Below are 21,057 nucleotides of genomic sequence, written 5' to 3' on the forward strand. Positions count from 1 at the left end.
ACCAAAGTGCCAGTACAGGCACACTGTGGGTGATCAGGCCACACTTCCACTCAAATGGAGTAGGCAAGTTCCCAAGACCAGTCCTGTCAAGCAATTCAAACCAAGTCAAAACCAAAACCAAAGTGCCAATAAAGGCACGCCGTGGGTGATCAGACCACGCTTCCACTCAAACAGAGTAGGCAAGTTCCAAAGACTAGTCTTACCAAGTTTCAGATGTTCAGATTCCAAGTACCAGTTCCTTCCTGGTGTTCAGCCACTGCACTGATCCTCCACGGGGGCCTGCGATACACTGCTCTGCTAAGGCGTCTCCCCATGGCAAATGCCTACCCGGGAGTGCTCGGGCTGGTCATCCCCCACAGGTATGTTCCACAGGGCAGGCTTAAGCTGCCTAAGCTTAAGCTGTCTCAACCATCTGCCAATCACCTCACTTCCTGGTTAGGGAACGAAGAAATGTAGCAGGATGAACTGCAGACAAAACCCCTCAGATACCAAGTTAAAGAAGGAAGGGGTTTATTCAGCCAGGAGCATTGACAAGCCTCCTGTCTCAAGAGCCAAGCTCCCTGAGTGAGCAATTATTGTCCCTTTTAAGGGCTCACAACTCTAAGGGGATCCGCATGAAAGGGTCGTGAACTATTTAGCAAGCTGGGGGTATGTGACTGGGGCCTGCATGTTCCAGTAATCAGAATGAGACAGAACAGGACAGGAATTTTCACAGTGCTTTTCCATACAATGTCTGGAATCTATAGATAACATAACTGGTTAGGTCAGGGGTCGATCTTTAACTACCAGGCCCAGGGCATGGTGCCGGGCTGTCTGCCTGTGGATTTCATTTCTGCCTTTTAGTTTTCACTTCTTCTTTCTTTGGAGGCAGAAATTGGGCATAAGACAATATAAGGGGTGGTCTCCTCCCTTATTCTGGAATTACAGGCATGTGCCAACACATCCGACTTTTTTGTATTTTTAGTAGAAATGGGTTTTCACCATGTTGGCCAGCCTGGTCTCAAACTCCTGACCTCAGGTGATCCGCCCACCTCGACCTCCCAAAGTGCTGGGATTACAGGTCTGAGCCACTGCCTCTGGTGTGGTACGTGGTTTTACTGCATGTGACTAGTTTACATGCAACTAGTCTTGCAAATTCAGTAACCCAAGGTGGTGGATACCCGGTTCAACAAGAACCATCTATTGATGACACTTCTGGAAGTCTGGGCAATGTCAACCTGCTGTAAGAGTTCCCAAATGCTCTCAATTATCATGTGATACAATTTAAAAAATATCAGTATTGGCTTTCTCTTAAATTCAAGCATCATGTAAATATGTAATGTCGAAAATGAGGATTTCCCATATTCCCATAGAATCACAAAGATGATCACTGGTAATTTGCATGCTACATATATGATACTAGGTTTTCTCTACTCTTTTTTTTTTTTTTTTTTTGAGACAGAGTCTCACTCTGTCACCCAGGCTAAAGTCCAGTGGCACGATCTCAGCTCACTGCATCCTCTGCCTCCCAGGTTTAAGTAATTCTCCCACCTCAGCCTCCCAAGTGACTGGAATTACAGGTGCCTGCCACCATGCCCACCTAGCTAATTTTTTTGTATTTTCAGTAGAGATGAGGTTTCACTAAGTTGACCAAGCTGGTCTCACACTCCTGATCTCTGGTGATCTACCCACCTTGGCCTCCCAAAATGCTGGGATTACAAGCATGAGCCACCATGCCTGGCCATTTTTTTGTACTCTTATACAATTATATGCCTGCTTCATGAAAATGAACTTATTCTACATATATATGTTATTACATTATTAGGACATGTTCCTAAATGACATATTACATTTTCATCATTCTTTTTTAAAACTTTTTTCCTGAGACAGCGTCTTGCTGTGTTGTCCAGGCTGGAGGGCAGTGGCCTAATCACAGGTCACTGCAGTCTCGAAATCCTGGGTTCAAGGGATCCTCCCATCTCGGCCTCCTGAGTAGCTCAGCTAATTTTTTTTTTTTTTTTTTTTTTGGCCTGGTGCAGTGGCTCATGCCTGTAATCTCAGCACTTTGGAAGGCCGAGGCAGGCAGATCACTTGGGGTCAGGAGTTCAAGACCATCCTGGCCAACATGGTGAAACCTTGTCTCTACTAAAATTACAAAAATTGGCTGAGCGTGGTGGCAGGTGCCTGTAATCCCAGTTACTCGAGAAGCTGAGGCAGGAGAATCGCTTGAGCCCAGGAGGTGGAGAGTGCATTGAGTCAAGATCGCGCCACTGCACTCCAGCCTGGGTGACAGAGCAAGACCCTGTCTCAAAAATAAATAAACATATATATATGTTTGGAGAGACAAGTTTCACTATGTTGCCCAGGTTGGGTTTGAACTCCTGGACTCAAGCAATCCTCCCATCTTGGTTCTCAAAGTGCTGGGATTACAGGTGTGAGCCACCATGCCCAGACATTTTCATCATTCTTTTTTTTTTTGAGATGAAGTTTTGCTTTTGTTGTCCAGGCTGGAGTGCAATGCCATGATCCTGGCTCTCTGCAACATCCACCTCCCAGGTTCAAGTGACTCTCCTGCCTCAGCCTCCTTAGTAGCTGGGATTACAGGCATGAGCCACCATGCCCAGCTAATTTTGTATTTTTAGAGGACATGGGGTTTCTCCACTGTTTTTACTAGACCTTGATCACATCAAAAAGATTGTGTCTCTTCCATTTATTGTGCAGCCTGTATACAATTGACACAATGGGGAGCTCAGCAGAGGACGCAGAGTGACAGCAGCCTCCCTTCACTGGAATAGTCATGTCTAGACACCTCTTAATCACTCCTGAGAAGTAGGGATGGGTTCAGTGTATGAGAATAAGAAACGGAGGCCCAGGGTTGAGACAATTTGCCCAAAACACACCTTTTGTGGGAAGCACAGTTGCGACCCCCAGGTCTCTTGGGCTTGCGGGTTCCTGCTCTCCTGTGGGCCCCCAGGAGACGTTGGCTGCCCAGAGAAGGAGGAATCCTCCTGGGCAGAGGTTAACTTTTGCCACTCCAGGATTTGCCCACCCTGGGGTCCTGCCAGGAATGTTTCCCCAGCACCACCCTCCCCATGCCACCTCCTGACCGGCTGTCTCCTTCCCACCATTCAGCAAACACATCCTACCTCCAGGACCAGCCCCTTCATCTCAGGAAGGCTCCCATGGGACTCCCAGAACCCCCATGGCTCCTGGAGCCCTGAGGGAATAACACCCTGGGTGGGGACTGATTTGTTTTCCCATCCAGTGCCACCTTGGAGGTAATAGACAAGAACGTCCTGTGATGCAAAGCACTCGTTGTCCTGACCCATGGTCCAGTGCCCTTCGTTCTAAGCACATAGCATCCCCAGGCTGTTCCTGGAGGTGTGGGCTGGGGTTGGTAAGAATAAGCTGGACCAGCTGGGCTAGGGGAGGCAGCCGTGCCTGGGGCACATAGCCACTGCCCAGAGCTGCCCCCAGAGCTGGGAGCCGTCCTGCTTATGGTGCTGTGAGACGCCCTCCAGAGAGGAAGATGGAAGCTGTCTCCGTGCCCCGGGACTGATGAAGGGCCCATTCTAGGCCTTTGCGCACCCAGGCTCGCTACCCTTCTGGGAGCCCTGTCCGGTGGGCCAGGACCAAGGCGCCCTCACTGGTGGCATTCTCAGAAGCTGAGCCGCTCCCCACACATGTGCACATAGAGGTGTGCCCACACCAAGCCACATGTGGGTTTCTGGGGACAATGAGTCTGGAGGTGGGAGCGGGCCCCTTCCAGAAGGGTCTAGCCAAGGTCCAGTTATGAAGGTGAGCTGAGATGGGCTCTCTCAAAGGAACCATAGTGTGGGGAGCCCCGGGCAGAGCCTAGAGAGAAATGCCAGCCCTGAGACTGAGATACGATCCAGGGAGATGCACTGAATTGTGTCCTCCCCAAAATTTATATACTAAAGTCCTGACCCCTGGTTCCTCAGGATGCAGCTGTACTGTGTTTGGAGAGGATTTGTAAAGGTTAAACAAGGTCATTAGGGTGCACCCTAATCCAGTACGACTGGTGTCCTCACAGAAACAGTTTAGGAAACAGACATGCGCAGAGGGAACAGCATGGGAGGACACAGGAGGAAGGCGGCCGTCAGCAAACCCGGCTCCATGAGACCCAGAGGAAACGACCCCCACACCTTGACCTTGGACTTGCAGCCTGCAGAATTCTCAGGAAAAGTGTCTGTTTTTTGTCACTCATTGTGTGGAACTTTGTTCTGGCCCCTAGTGGACAAATACAATGGCTTTGCTGTTAACAGCCTAGTGGACAAATACAAAGGCTTTGCTGTTAACAGCCCAGACCCACGTTTCCTGCACATAAGGCATGGGACTCCCTCATCCCCTCTGCCCAGGCCCAGCCCTGGTCTCCGAGCTGAGCTCACCAGGTAGGCTGCGGGCAGCAGGTGGGAGTGGGGCCTGATGGAAGGGGCGGTGCTGAGGCAGTGAGGGCGGCAGAGGGATGCTCACTTGCTCATGTGTCTCAGCTTCGTGGAAGCATCGGGAGCAGGAGTGAAGGAAGCAAGGTGACAGGGGCCACTCATGGGGAGACAGATGGGCAGGCTCCTCCACATGCTGGGGACAACTTTGGGGGCACCTGCTAAAGCCATTGCCACACCCTCAAACTTCCCCATACCCCGTGCAGGGTCCAGCAGCAGCCCTGATTATATGGTATAACCTTGTTGGTCAGATCAGGCATGCACAGCTTGGCCCAGACTATGGGATCAGAATCTCTCCCCAGCAATGTGGCCATGGGGTCTCTGAAGAGAAGACGAGCAACCACAGACTGCAGGGCTACTCGCAACAGCCAAGTACACAGAGAGGCAGAAGTGGGGAGAAGGGAGCAGGTGTGGAGGGAGGGGAGGGGCAGAACTGAGGCCACATAGCCCAGGGAGCAGGGAAAATTGAAGGATACCCCAAGCAGGGGTCCTGTGGGTTATCCAATGTCTGGTCCTGCTAAGACCTGGCTGCTCTTGTGATCATGAGCTGGCAACCTACAGTCACTACAGCCCTGTCCTTCTGGTCTCCTCTTGGGTCCTGCCTCTGCACAGCCTGTAGCCAGGCTCAGGCTGGGATCTCCCATACAGACCCTAAGGCAGGCTTTCTTACACTTTCCACGGAAATTCTCCAGCTGATAGAAGTGAACTCCCCAAGCTGGGGGCACTTTCTCAAGTGGTCTGTAAAATTTTTGCAAGGTTTGTGTTTCATCTAAAAGATTCATAATTTAAAAATGGAAATCTTGATAGTTAAGTCAAGGCAGATTGGGTTTCTGGTGAGAGTCAGCTCTCTGGTTCATCGTTAGCATCTTTTGGCCAACAATGTCTCCTGTGTCCTCCCACCGTGGAAGGAGGGAGGCAGCCCTCTGGGGCCTCTTTTATAAAGGCACTAATTCCATCCATGAGGCTCCGCCCTGGTGACCTAATCACCTCCCCATACTCCCACTTCCTCATACCATCCCTTGGGGTTTAGGATTTCAGCATATGAATCTTTAGGGGACACTAACTTTCAGGTCATAGCATTTGGACTTACACCATTACCCCACCCCCACCCCTCTAATTCTTGGGCCTTCGGACTCAGACTGAGTCACACCACTGACATTCTTGTTTCTCTAGCTTGCAGATAGCAAACTGTGGGACTTCTCGGTCTCCATAACCACATGGGGCAATTCCTATAATAAATCTGCTCTTACATATACCCGTATATATCCTGTTGGTTCTATTTCTCTGGATAACCCTGGCTAATACACACTGTGGGCACCTCTGCAATACCAAGGGCCTGGCCATCTGTTTGAAATGTAAAATAGAAAACACACACACACACACACACACACACACACACACACATATACATACAGAGAGAGAGAGACCCTGCCCAGAGCCACCCACCCACCCAGTGCCTGTCCCCAGACCAAGGCCCAGTCCCCTTCACCTGTCTCCATCATAAGCGCCGCCAGCCTGTCTGACAAACTGCCCTGCAAAGTTATTGACATTGGCCTGGCCACCTGGGGATGCAAGGCCCTGAACATTGTGAAGAAGGGGATGCCAGGCCTGATGCACATGCAGGAGCTGTACTAGGCCTCCAAGCCACGAGACTCCCAGGCTCCAAAGGCACCCGCGTCGCCAGCTGCTTGCACACGACCATGGAGACAGCCATCCACATTGAGACCCTCATCACCCTGGGTGCCCCAGCAGCAACATCTTCCTCACCCAGAACCATGTGTTGACTGCCATTGCCAAGTCTGGCATTCCAGTATACGCCTGGAAGGGCGAAAGGACAAGGAGTACCTGTGGTGCATCGAGCAGTCACTATAATTCAAGGACGGGCCCTCAACATTATTCTGGAGGATGGGGGTGACTTCGCCAACCTCTTCCACACCAAGTACTCACAGCTCTTGCTGGGCCATCTGAGGCACTTCCAAGGAAACCAAGACTGGGGTCCACAACCCACACAGGATGCTGGTCAGTGGGATCCTGAAGGTGCCAATGACAACAACTCCATCACCAAGAGCAAGTTCAACAAGCTCTATGGCTGCTGGGAGTCCCTCATAGATGGCATCAAGTGGGCCACAGAGGTGATGATTGCCGGCAAGGTAGCGGTCATAGCAGGCTATGGCAACATGGGCAAGAGCTGTGCCCATGCCCTGTGGGGTTTCGGGGCCCACGTCATCACCAAGATCGACCCCATCAATGCACTGCAGGCTGCCATGGAGGGCTATGAAGGGACCACCATGGACGAAGCCTGTCAGGAGGGCAACACCTTTATCACCACCACAGGCTGTGTCAACATCGTCCTTGGCCGGCACTTTGAACAGGTGAAGGATGAAGCCATCATGTGTAACACTGGACACTTTGATGTGGAGATCAATGTCAAATGGCTCAGCAAGAACATTGGGAGAAGGTGACCATCAAGTCCCAGGTGACCAGGTACTCGCTGAAGAATGGACGCTGCACCCTCCTGCTGGCTGAGGGTCAGCTGGTCAGCCTAGGTTGTGTCATGGGTCACCCTGGCTTTGTGACGAGTGACTCCTTCATCAACCAGGTGACTGCACAGATTGAGCTGTGAACCCACCCAGAGAAGTACCCCATCAGGGTTCACGTCCTGCCCAAGACGCTGGATGAGGCAGTGGCTGAAGCCCACCTGGGCAAGCTGAGCATGAAACTGACCAAGCTGACTGAGAAGCAGGCCCAGTACCTGGAGCATCTCCCCTGATGGCCCCTTCAAGGCTGATCATTGATGCTACTGAGAGCCAGGCCTGCATTTCACCTTCCAGCTGCTGTTCTTGCCCAGGCCCTGCCTCTCCTTCTCAAGAGCAAATAGCACCAACTTAGTGACTGGTTGGTCAGCGTCCCCCATCGACTCCCCAGGGCTGGTCACTCCGTTTTTGGCTTCTGCTGCACCCTCATACTATTCCAGGTGTGTCAGGGGAACTGAGAGGCCCCTCCTCAAGCCCTGGTCATGGCGGAGATACGAGGGAGACAGCCACAGGGAACCGTGAACTCAGTGGTCTTGTAACTGCTCACTAAGTCAGTCCTCCCTTAGCCTGGATGTCAGCAGTGGAGTCACAAAGCCCACGTACTTTACCATCTAGGCCTTCCCCTGGTCTGTGGACTTACACCGTGTGCTTGGTTTATAGGTTCAGTCATTCTTCAGCCCCTGACAGACAAGAAGGAGCTGTACTGAAGGGCAAGGAGGAACTGTTTCAATTTTCCTGAGAGCTTGGCTTAGTGCTGGGCCTTCTCTTAAACCTCATGACAAAGAGGTTGGTACTTTCAGTCCCTGTTTTACAGGAATTAGAATACACTGTTAAGGAAAACAGAAAGAACAGAGAAGTGACAGCCAGAGGTTGAGAGGGGCCAGAAAAGCATAAAAAGCAGGCACAGATCGGCTACCACTTTGTAAAAAGAGAGTTCCTATCACAACCCTGGGTCAAAAAGAGAATAATTCGGCTTATAGTGTTTATAATGTTAAAATAAAGCAGGAAGGTAGGTTAATAAAAATCTCAATGCCATTAAAAAAAAAAAAAGAAAGAAACAGAGAGGGAGGACACAAAACAGAATGAATGTTTCAATAGATTACCTGACCAGGTATGCAAATTACCCAGCACAGCACAGGCAGAAACACTAGGCAGTGCTTGAGAAACAGAGTTCCCTTCTGCCCCTCTGTCTCCCTCTACATGCTGAGCCTACTCAGGGAATACTGGTGAGACATGGAGTTCCCTTCTGCCACGCTGTCTCCCTCTACATGCTGGGCCTACTCAGGGAATTCTGGTGTTCACAAAAGGGGTCAGGGGAACTGCATGAAGACCACAGCTTTGTGTAGGCCCACAAGCTTCAACACAGGCTTATGGATGTGTGGTTGTATATGTGTGCATGCAGAGGAGTCCTGCAGCCACGCCTGGTGGGAGTCTAGGGGAGGCTCCTGGCTTCAAAGAGCCCAAGCCACTAGCCTAGGCTTGGAGACCTGAGCTGAGGGATTGGAGGGAGGGGCTGAGCAGCAAGCTCAGGAATAGCCCAGGTCAGCCAGGAGGACAGTCCACCCAACCAGCAGTGGTGAGGGAGCCTCGCCCCAGCCCAGAGTTGGGTCCACTGGCCAGCCAAGTGGAGGGGTCCCTTCAGGCTCCAGTGATGACCTGGCAGGAGGCTGGGGACATGCTCTAGGCTGTGAGCCTCTGTGAGAAGTGGGTGGATACTTCCCCCATATCCCCACTCCTGGCTGCAGGTTCCACACTTACGGACAGGAATGGAGTGCCCAGTACACCTCTGCAGACAGCTGCTCTGCATTGACTCCTGGTTCTTCCACTTAAAAGTTGTGGGATGTTAAGCAAGTTGCTTTACATTCTCAGACCTGTAGTTTCCTAATCTATCCAATGTGAAGAAAGCAAGCCAAGCTCACAAAATGTTAGTGAGTCTAAAACAATTCACCCGTGGCGATCAGCAGCACATCCCCAAGGAGGATAAAACAAAGTTGACAAAACTCCCCAGTGTTCTGATGTGACGTCCCCACCTCCTAGGACCAAGGGTCTAGCACAGAGTAGACGCTTAGGATGTATCAAGGCCCCATTGAGCTCTGGGAGTTCTGGCTGTGCCCACTTTAATGATAAATGATTAGAGTGCTGCACTAAGGCAGCTTCACCGTGAAGCAGCCATCTGGGAGGGCCTGGTGGTTCAGCTCCCGACTGCGGAAGGGGGCAACCTGGGGAAGTGCACAGGGCTCTGGGCTACAGTCAGAAGACTCAGCTGCTAAAGCCCAGCCCAGCCCTCCTACACTTTCCTACACTTCGACCCACCTGATGCCTCCTCTCACGAGGCTCGAGCCCCTGGTGGTGGGTGCGGGGTGGGGTATCTAAGGGTTCACCTTGTTGCTAGGCAGTCCCTGTCCCAATCACCTCCATGCCTCTTTGCTGGGGCTTATGGGTTGACAGCTGGAGTTTCAGGACCCCAGGAAAGGTGCCTTAAAATACACTTTCCTGCAAATGAGTAGCCATTTATTTTCCCATTGATTGGAGATGTTTGCTGTAGCACATCCTATGTGGGTCTGGTTCCTGCCTTTATTCTCTCCCTCACCGTGGTGCTCCCCAGAGGACTCCCTAACAAAATAAACCTTCTACATGTACATTTTCCTCTCCAGTCTGTTTCCAAGCCTCTATAAGAGGTTCAGCTAATACAGATGTGCAGACCAGGTGTGCACATTTGCCTCCAAAAGTCCCACCAGGGTCTTGCCATCAAGGGAGACTTCCCTAGTAGGTTGGGGAAACCAGTAGGAGAGCTAAAGCTCCAGGGTCCTTGCCCTCAGTGATTGGCACCCTAGCAGGGACTGGGCACTGGTCACAAATCTACCCCCAACTCCTTCTTGGATGCACAGCTACTAAATTGCAGCCTCCCCTGCAGCTCAGCAGGCTGTGTCTGAGCTCATGGCAGTGGCAGGTGCACATGCCTGTCACCCAGCCTAGCCCTGTTCCTTCTGTCTGGCTGATTAGAAACTGATCTCAAAAGAATGCTCTTGCCTGGCAGAGCTTCCCCTGCATATTGAGGTCCCTGAATGACCAATGGAGGCCTGCAGTACCCCTGGAGGCCTGGACCTTCTCTGTGCCATCCCAGGGGTAAGAAGCGCCCTGGCTTCGTGTGAGCTTTGTTTTTCCATGTGGGGCTACTCATAGCCTCACCTGCTCTGGCTCTTTCCAGCTCTACAGGGGTGCTTTACGTGACATCCATTGGACTCTCAGAAATGTGTGTTCTTATAGTTCCGGTCCAAAATAAGGAATAAAAATTGCCCGCCGTGTTCCCTTTTGTGCAATTCTGTTTTGGGCAGCTCTGATGTGAGACTTGTTTTCTAAAAGTATCCTGCTCCTCCGGAGGAGGGGGCAGTGGAATAAAGACAGCCCAGGCTAGAAGCAGCTAGTGGGTGCCTCTCAGGCATCAAAATAGTAAATACTAACACTTCAAAGAGATCCTCTAAGAGAGCACGCTGAAATTCACCAGAGAGGTGATGAGAATCACAGACAGCAGAGGAGACGGAAGCCTGCCGAGCTGGGACCCCCAAGGTGCCACAGAGGGCTCCGTAACACAGGGAAGAGGTGAGCGAGAGAACCCTGAAATTTCACACCTCCACCATGGACCTTTGCAATCCCAGCCACAGGGAGCCCCCGGGCCTCCAGATGAACACAGGGAGCCTGCTGGAGACGGTGCAGAGGCACTGTTCAAGCCTACATGGATCCCACAGTCTTTTCATCCCTGATCTGCCTGGTGCAGATCTATGGCTGCTGCCCACCATAGAGGGGAACTGGGCACTTTTGTGTGCCCCAAAGACAGATACTGCAGCTGTGGTAAGGAGGAGTGGGTAGACGATGCTCTGCATGGCTTCCCTCTGCTGCTCCTCTCTGCCAAATGAGACTTGCCTGCTTTGGTGACAGGCTGCCAGTGCCACCACCCACCCCTGCCTGAGCATGACAGCCACAGCTCAGTGTTCCTCTGAGATCCCAACCCCCAGAGGCTGCCCATTAACCCTTTCCACCACAGGCTTGCCTCTGCTCCCCCAGGCCAGGGAGGGAGCAGGAAGTTCAGGTACCTTCCTGAGCTCCTAACAGCAAAATCCAGTTTTGGGAGAGAAGTGTGAGTGGGCCATGAGCCCAACAACTGCCATTGCTCATTGCCCCAGCTGAAGGGTCCTGCCTTCCTGAGTGAAAGGTGCACAGCACAGCCCCCCTGCTATGCCTGAACATTGCAGCTGTGGCCTGGAGCCCTTCGGAATGCCCAGCCCCCAGAGTCCTGTGATCTGTTCTCAGGCTCCAGGGGACCAGCCCACCCCTCCCTATCACAGCCAGCACCTGAACTCTGGGCTGGCTGGATCCTGGTCCAGCCACATCAGGACTCCTACATGCCATCTAGTGGGTCGTTGAGAAGTGTGGGAGTTTGGGAATTACCTAGCCCAGTCCAACATCGTTGGCACCTGACTCCTCCTTGGGCCTGAGTTTGGGCCCACCCAAGCAGCCAACACCACCATGATGACTCCCACCCACATGGCTGATAGGCAGAGCTGTTCCCCGTCTCCCCATGAGGCAGCGGCATTACCACATGGAGAACATCACCACATTGGCGAGCCATACAACTGCCTGCATTGGGCTCAATGAAGAATTTACACCCTGAAGCCATTCCTGCAGAGAGGCACACAGGACAGGCATTTTTCACGTCTCTCAGCCACACTGTGGCCTGGAGATAGACCACAGTGTGTATCTGTACTGAGAAACACCAGCCCCAGAACAGGAGTGTGATAGGGAAGCTGATTGCATTCCTGCCTATCTAGGACATGGAGCCAGTGCAGCCCCCTCATCAACCACAGAGACCTCTGTGCATTTCATCAGGAGCTCCCCCAGCCACCCCCATCAGGGCTGGTGCCTGTGCTTATCATTGGGGGTGTTTGTGGGAAAGCCAGGGGGTCCACCTTTGCCCAGCTGCATCCTCTCTTCCACTCCCCCAACGCATTCTGAATAGGAAGCTCAGGGCACCTGGCATTCCACTATCCAGCCTGTCACCTGAAACTATAGAGAGCACCTTAGTGAACAAAGATCAAATACACATCCATGGGCTTATGCCACAGCCAGCTCTTATTTGTAAGTGCCACCTACTGGTCTGCAGGTTGAACTGCACAGCCCGATAAAAGTGCACAGGGCTGCAGGAGAAAAGCCAAAACCCCTATCAACATACTCTACAGTGACACCCTCAAGGGGAGGGGGGATAACAGAGAAAATATCACACATAAATGGAAATAAATTTAAAAATCAGGAGTGTCAGCTCCTCCAGATAAGAAGGAACTAGTGTAAAAATTCTGGCACCATGAAAGATCTGAATGTTGTGATAATATCAAATATTCACACTAGCTCTCTAGCGATAAGCTCCAACCGAAATGAAAACTCAAATATTACAGATAAAGAATTAAAAGTATGGATTGCAGGGAAGGTCAATGAGAGCCAAGAGAAAGTTGAAAACTAACACAAAGAAATCATGACAACAAACCAAGAAATTAAGGAAGAGATAAATACCTTTAAAGAAAAACAAAACAAAACAAAAAAAACAGAACTTCTGGAAATAAAAAATACACTTAAATAATTTCAAAATACAGTAAAAAGCTCCAACAACCCAGGTAGAAGAAAAAAATTTCAGATCTTGAAGACTGGTCTTTTGAATTAACACAGTCAGACAAAAATAAAGAATTTAAAAAAAGAAGAAATATACGATTATCACCAAACCTATAATTTATAGGCATTTCCTGAGAGAGAAGAAGAAAAAGTAAGTAAACTGGAAAACATCTAGGGGAATAATTCAGGAAAATGTACTTAATCTTGCTAGAGAGGTAGACTTCAAGATATAAGAAACTCAGAATATACCTACAACATATTATAGAAGATGAACATCATGAAGACATATAGTTATCAGACTATCCAAGATTCGCAATAAGAAAAAAATCTTAAATGCAGCTAGAGAAAATGCTCAAATTACCTATAAAAGAAAACCCATTAGACTAACAGCAGACTTCTCAGCAGAAACCCTACAAGCTGGAAGAGACTGGGGGCCTACTTTTAGCCTCCTCAAGGGAAAAAATGCCAGCCAAGAATTTCATATCTCACCAAACTAAGCTTCACAAATGTAGGAGAAATAAAGTGTTTCCCAAACAAACAAGTGCTAAGAGAATTTGTCACCACTAGATTGTTCCTACCAGAAATGCTGAAAGGAATTCAAAAAGTGGAAATTAAAGGGCACTACTCACCATCATGGAAGGATACATAAGTACAAAGCTCACAGATCCTACAAAGCAATTACAAATTTGAAACTCCAAAAGAACTAGCTGATAACACTATAATGTGAACAACACCTCACATATCAATATTAAGCTTGAATGTAAATAGCCTAAATCAGGGGTCCCAATCCGCAGGCCACAGACTGGTCCTTGGCCTGTTAGGAACCTGACCACACAGCAGGAGTTGAGTGGTGGGCAAGTGAGCATTATCACCTGAGCTCTGCCTCCTGTCAGATCAATGACAACATCAGATTATCCCAGGAGTGTGAACTCTATTGTGAACTGCACATGCAAAGGATCCAGGTTGCACGGTCCTTATGAGAATCGAATGCCTGATGATCTGAGGTCAATCAGTTTCATCCTGAAACCATTCCCTGCCACCATTTGTGAAAAAAATCATCTTCCATGAAACTTATCCCTGATGCCAAAAAGGTTGGGGACTGCTGGCCTAAATGATCTACTTAGAAGATCAGAGAGGCAAATTGGATATAAAACCAACCATTGGCTGCATACAAGAGACCAATCTACTGGCTAAAGGCAATTTCAGACTCAAAGTAAAATGGTGAAAAACATATATTATGCAAATGGAAAACAAAAGTAAGCAGGAGTAGCCATTCTCATATTGGATAACACAGACTTTAAACCCACAACATTTTAAAAAAGACAAAAATATCATTATATAATGATAAAGCATTCAATACAACAAGAAGATTTTACTAAATATATATATGCACCCAACAATGGAGCATTCAGATTCATAAAACAAATACTACTAGACCTAAGAAAATAGATTGATAGCAATATAATGATAGTGGGGGACTTCAATACCCCAGTGACATCACTATACAGACCATCGAGGTAGAAAATAGCAAAGAAACTCTGGACTTAAACTGGGCTACAGACCAAATGGACCTAAAAACATTTATAGAGCATTCTACCAACAACCACAGAATATACATTCTTTTCACCTGCACATGAAACATTCTCCATAATTGACCATATCCTTGACCATAATGCAAGGCTCAATAAAATAAAATAAAAACTGAAATAATATCAAGTGTCTTCCCAAACCACTGAAATGAAATCAGAAATCAACAACAAGAGGAACACTCAAAACTGCACAAATACTAAACAACTTACTCCTGAATGACTCTTGGGTAAACAATGAAATTAAGGCAGAAATTTTAAAATTCTTTGAAATGAATGAAAATAGAGATATAAAATACCAAGACGTCTGGGAAACAGCAAAAGCAGTACTAAGAGGAAAGCTTATAGCACTAAATGTCTACATCAAAAAGACAGAAAGATCTCAAATTAACAACCTAACATCACAGTTGAAGGAACTAGAGAAAAACAGAACAAACCAAACTCAAAGCTAGGAGAAGAAAGGAAATAACAAACAGCAGAACTAAATGGAATTGAGACCATAAAAAGATACAAAGGACCAGTAAAACAAAAAGTTGGTTCATTGAGGGGATAAACAAAATTGACAGACTGCAAGCTCCATCAACCAAGAAAAAATGAGAGAAGATTCAAATAAGCACACTCAGAAATGACAAAGGTGACATTATAAATGATGCTCCAGAAATACTAAAGATCATTGGAGACTACTATGAACACCTCTATGCACACAAACCAGAAAACCCAGAGGAAATTGATAAATTCCTGGAAACACAGAATCTCCCAAGATTGAACCAGGTAGAAATAGAAATCCTGAATGGACTGATAATGGGTAAGAAAATTGAATTAGTAATAAGAAACTTTCCAAAAAAAAAAAAAAACCACACAAAAATTTCCCAGGACCAGATAAATTCACAGCTTTGTACATCTACCAGATGTAGAAACAAGAGCTAGTATCAATCTTACTGAAACTATTCCAAAATATCGATGAAGATCCAGTATCATTCTGACACCAAAATCAGGCAAGGACATAATAAAAAATAAAACCACAGGCCAATATCTTTTATGAACGTACATGCCAAAATAGTCAAAAAAAATACTAGTAAAACAGCAGTGCATCGAAAAGGTAATTCATCACAGTCAAGTGGGCTTTATTCCAGGGACGCAAAGATGGTTAAAAACAGTAAATTAATAAACATCCTTCACCACATAAACAGAACTAAAACAGAAATCATATGATCAATAGATGAAAACCCTCAATAAACCAGACATCGAAAGAACATGCCTCAAAATAATTAAGAGTCATATAAGACAAACCCATAGCCAGCATCATACTGAATGAGAAAAAGTTAAAAGCATTCTCTTTAAGATCTGAAACAAGACAAGAATGCCCACTCTCTCCACTCCTATTTGACATAGTACTGGAAGTCCTAGCTGGAGCAATCAGGCAAGAGAAAGAAATGGAAGGTATCCAACTTGGAAAAGAGGAAGTCAAATTATCTCTGTTTGCTGATGACATGATTGTATACCTAGAAAACCCTAAAGACTCTTCCAATAGACTCCTAGACTTGATAAACAACTTTGGTACAAAGTTTCATGAGATAAAAATCAATGTACAAAGATCAGTAGCATTTGTATACACCAATAACATGGAAGCAGAGAACCAAATCAAGAACTCAATCTCATTTACAATAGCCACACTAAAAAAAAAAAAAAAAAAAAAAGGAAAGAAAGAAAGAAAAAAAAAAAACTAGCTAGGAATACATTTAACCAAGGAGGTGAAAGATCTCTACAAGGGTAACTATGAAACACTGATGAAAGAAACCATAGATGATGCAAATGGAAAAACACCTCATGCTCATGGATTGGAATAATCGATATTGTTAAAATGACCATATTCTCTAACGCAATCTACAGATATGACACAATTCCTGTCAAATTTTCAACATTATTATTCACAGAACTAGAAAAAAAATTCTAAAGTTTATATGAAACAAAATAAAGCCTACGTAGCCAAAGTAATTGTAAGAAAAAAAAATTCAGAGGCATCATACTGCTTGACTTCAAACTATACTACAACACTGTAGTATAAGCATGGTACTAGTACAAAAAATGGACATGTAGATCAATGAAACAGAATAGAGAGCCCCAAAATTAAAGCTACATACCTACAATTAATAGATGTTTGACAAAGTCAACAAAAATAAACAGTGGGGAAAGGACAGACACCCTATTCAATAAGTGGTGCTGGAAAAATTGGCTAGCCACATGCAGAAGAGTGAAACTGGATCCTATCTCATTATAAACAAAAATTAATTCAAGATGGATTAAAGACCCAAACAAGACCTGAAACTATAAAAATCCTAGGAAAACAACTAGGAAAAATGTGGATATCAGCCTAGGCAAATAATTTATGACAAAGACCCCAAAAGCAAATGCAACAAAAACAAAAATAGGCAAATGGAACTTAATTAAACTGGAAAGCTTCTGCACAGCAAAAGAATTGATCAACAGAGTAAATAGACAACTTACAGAATGGAAGAAAATATTTGCAAATTACGCTTCCAACAAAGAATTAATATCCAGAATATATAAAGAAATCAAACAACTAAACAGAAAAAAACAAGCAACCTTATTAAAAATTGAGCAAAGGATATGAAGACGTTTCTCAAAAGAAGAAATATAAGCAGCAAACACATGAAAAAATTCTCAACATTGCTAATTATCAGATAAATGCAAATTAGCACCACACTGAGATATCATTTTACACCAGTCAGAATGGCTATTTTTAAAAAGTCAAAAAACAACAGATGTTGTTGTGGATGTAGACAAAAGGAAACGTTCATACACTGATGGGGGAAAAGTAAATTGGTTCAACATCTATGAAAATCAGCATGGAGATTTCTGAAAGAACTAAAAATAGAACTACCATATGACTCAGTAGTCCAGCTACTGGGTATCTATCCAAAGGAAAAGAAATCCTTATACTAAAAAGGCACCTGTACTAGTATGTTTATCTCAGCAATAGTCACAATAGCAAAGTCATGGAACCAATGATTGACCAGATAAATAAAATGTGGTATATATACACTATGAAATACTATGCATCCATAAAAAATGAAATCATGTTCTTTGCTGCAACATGATGGAGAGGAAGGCCGTTATCCTAAGTGAACTAATTCAGAAACAGAAAATCAAATACCACACGTTCTCACTTGTGAGTGGGAACTAAACAATGGGTACACATGGACATACGGATGGAAATAAGAGACGCTGTGGACTCCAAAAGGGGAGAGGGTGGGAGGGGGATGAGGGTTGAAAGACTACCTATTGGAAACAACGTTCGTTATCTGGGTGATGGGTACACTAGAAGCCCAATCTCCACCAGTACACAATATACCCATGTAATGATTGTGCACATGTACCCCCTGAATCTAAAATTCAAAAGGGCAGCCCACCTGCAACTCAGCCCACCTGCATAATCAAGGGTTGTGTCCCTTTTCTCCCTTCACTAGGGTAAGGAGCCTCTGACTGATGCCAAAGCTGGGCGATCAACTCAACTGGAGAGGAGGAGGCAGGGCAGGAGTGGCCCATGGAAGCATGGCTGGCAAAGTTCCCTCTACCTGCCCCTACTGTCACTGTTCAACACAGAAAGCCTGGGAGGGTCCCTGTGGGTGGCCAGAGTGGAGGGGCCCTCCCCTCTGATGTATTCTGAGCTCACCTTCTTAATATATGACTTCCTCCCTTGAGGGATGAGGAAGGATGACAGGCCCTAGCTTGAGTTCACATTGGCTAAACTCCAAAGGCTCTCAATCCCCATTAAAAAACAGGTATGTTGATTTCACCAGGATCACATAAAGCTCTTCATGAAATTACACATACATTTCTTCCTATGGGGTCTCAGAGTTGCAGGGATGGGAAGGAACATCTTTATGTTTCCACGTGGGTAACACAGAAGAAATAAAGTCTCTCTACACTTTCATGTTATTTAAACTCCCTTTCTGCCTAATGAAAGCTTTCCCACACTTTTCCTGGTGTCGTGAGTACAGTAAACATTTTCTCCCTTAGTGTTGAGAGATACACAGTCCCAGGCACCTTGTAAAGTTGCCTTGGCTGCTCTGGGCACATTTGTATATGGCTGTAGGCATTAGGCAGCTGGGCCAGGCAGTCTAGCGCCAGAGGGTGTACTGTCTGGCTGGCTGTCCCTTCCCACACCTGCAAGGGCATGCATCCTACCTCTCTGGACCCTGTCTCATTGCGCTGCACACAGGCCATGCACCTGCTCACCAGGTACCAGGTGCCCTTATCATAAATATCTCCACCTATCTTAGCAATGAGGTGGGAACGCTCAATTCTTTGTGAAAATCTCTGTATTTATAGGACTAGAGGTGTTTTGTTTTGTGAAACAAAAACTCTCTCAAAAACAAAGCAAGACAAAAAATTGATGTAGCCAGTCCTCCTATTCCAGGAAGAATGTTGAGAAGTGAAGTGTGGAGGGGCAGCATGTTCTTGAGTACCCACAGCTATTCCGGGAACGAGCCTCCAAACAGGGAAAAACCAAATGACTGGGTCCCATCCATCCCCAGGGCTCTAGCACCCTCTTCCATTTCCTCAACATTGACCTGGCTTATTTCTCTGGACACCTTGTGCAGGGCGTTGTGCGCCTGGAAAAGCCTCCCATAACCAGCTTGGGAGACAGATGTGCAGACACAGAGGGGAGGGGCTGGGGAAGAGTGAGAGAGACTTGCTTCCCATCATGGCAGCTGGCAGGACTCAGATGCAGACTCCAGGCTGCGGCAGGACAGGAGGGTGCAAGACGGAGAAGGGGGACAAGAAAGAGTAACTCCTCGGGATGATGGCACTGAAGGTCAAAGTCATGTGACCTAGAGAAAGCCCCCAAAGCCCTACACACATAGGCAAGCCATAAAGTCTTAAAAGAAAAAGGGAGGGGGGACAGTGTGGTTATCACTGTCAAATTAGTCAATACTGTTTAAAATCCAAACCTGGTATATTTTTAAGTTGTACTTGTCTTTCAGAATTTCTATGGAAAAGCATAAATATTTCATTCCAGTAGATGGGGGAGGTGGAGAGCTGTTTATTTACTCTCAAAGATAGATTCGGGATGACTGGACAACCTCAGCCATAGCCCCCCAGGGGGTCCCCTCCTGACATGCTCAGGAACCCCATGTGGGGTGCCCATGGCCTGTGTGGGTGGCACCTTGGGCAGTCATGCAGCCACCATGTGCACACGGTGGGCGGTAGGACACTGCCTGTTGACACTCATCTCTGTTGGGGCTGTGGCTTCTTCTATGGGGACAAATGATTAAGGAGGGAAGTTTATCTTTTCTAGTGAAATGAGGAGGATTCCCTGAAATTTGCCTGGTCTTGGGGATGGTGTGGGGTATCTGGGAAGATAATTAGCATTTCCAGAAAGGGCCTCACTGCCTTCTGGGAAACATTCAGAATTTGAGTAGCCAAAAAATGGAAACCAGGGACAAGAAGATGAGGAGTACAGGAAATGAGATATGCAAGTATTTTTCCCTTCAAAAAGCTAGGGAGGGGCCAGGTGTGGTGGTTCACGCCTGTAATTCCAACACTTTGGGAGGCCGAGGTGGGTGGATCACCTGAGGTCAGGAGTTCGAGACCAGCCTGACCAACATGGTGAAACCCCGTCTCTATTAAAACTACAAAAAATTAGCCAGGCGTGGTGGTGGGTGCCTGTAATCCCAGCTATTCTGGAAGGGTTCCAGATGCCGGGAGCCATGGAAATTATCCTCATCCCGATCATCTGGCTTGGCAAATGATGATGAAGGTAGTTTTCCCACAAGATAGGCATAGCCTTTGGAACAGTGCCCTGTTTATTTTCTAGCACAAAATAGGCATTAGAACAGTGGGACTTTGTAGGCATATGGAGATTTTTAAGGTTCCTTAGGAGTCAGGTAAAAATTTCTTCAATAAGACAGACAAAACACTATCCCCAAAGAAAATGATTGATACATTGGGTGATAGTAAAATTAAGAATTTTTCGTCAATAAGAGAGCAAAAAGATGGGACTGGGTGTGGTGGCTCATGCTGTAATGCCGGCACTTTGGGAAGCCAAGGTGGGAGGATCTCTTGAGGTCAGGAGTTAGAGAACGGCCCGAGCAACTTAGCAAGACCTTGTATCTAGCAAAAACGAAAAATTAGCTGGGCGTGGTGGTGCATGCCTGTGGTCCCAGATACCTGGGAGGCCGAGGCAGGAGGATCACTTGAGCCTGGGAGGTTGAGGCTGCAATGAACCATGACTGTGCCACTGCACTCCAGCCGGGGTGACAGGGTGAGACTCTTGTCTCTTAAAAAAAAAGAGGCGGGAATGGAGGAGGGTGAATCACAGGTAGAGTATAAAGAGAATTCCTGTACATTAATAAGAAAAATGCATGCAGGGCTTAACACCTAGGTGACGGGTTGACAAGTGCAGCAAACCACCATGGCACATGTTTACCTGTGCAACAAACCTGCACGTTCTGTACATGTGTCCCAGAACTTAAAGTAAAATGAAATTTTTTTAAAAATTAAGAAAAAGGCCGGGCGCGGTGGCTCAAGCCTGTAATCCCAGCACTTTGGGAGGCCGAGACGGGCGGATCACAAGGTCAGGAGATCGAGACCATCCTGGCTAACATGGTGAAACCCCGTCTCTACTAAAAATACAAAAAACAAGCCGGGCGAGGTGGCGGGCGCCTGTAGTCCCAGCTACTTGGGAGGCTGAGGCAGGAGAATGGCGTAAACCCGGGAGGCGGAGCTTGCAGTGAGCTGAGATCCCGCCACTGCACTCCAGTCTGGGCGACAGAGCGAGACTCCGTCTCAAAAAAAAAAAAAAAAAAAAAA

At 47.1% G+C, this 21,057-nt stretch overlaps 1 protein-coding gene and 1 pseudogene across 2 annotated transcripts in view; one reads left to right on the forward strand and one right to left on the reverse strand.

Annotated features, from left to right (window-relative positions):
* The window catches only part of TIMM23B (translocase of inner mitochondrial membrane 23 homolog B), a 258,583-nt gene that overhangs the window by 37,782 nt on the left and 199,744 nt on the right, over nucleotides 1–21,057 (reverse strand). The gene's annotated exons all lie outside the window — the stretch shown is intronic.
* Nucleotides 5,964–7,237, forward strand: LOC112632142 (annotated as a pseudogene).

This window comes from Theropithecus gelada, chromosome 9 (assembly GCF_003255815.1).
Source record: "Theropithecus gelada isolate Dixy chromosome 9, Tgel_1.0, whole genome shotgun sequence".
NCBI lineage: Eukaryota > Metazoa > Chordata > Mammalia > Primates > Cercopithecidae > Theropithecus > Theropithecus gelada.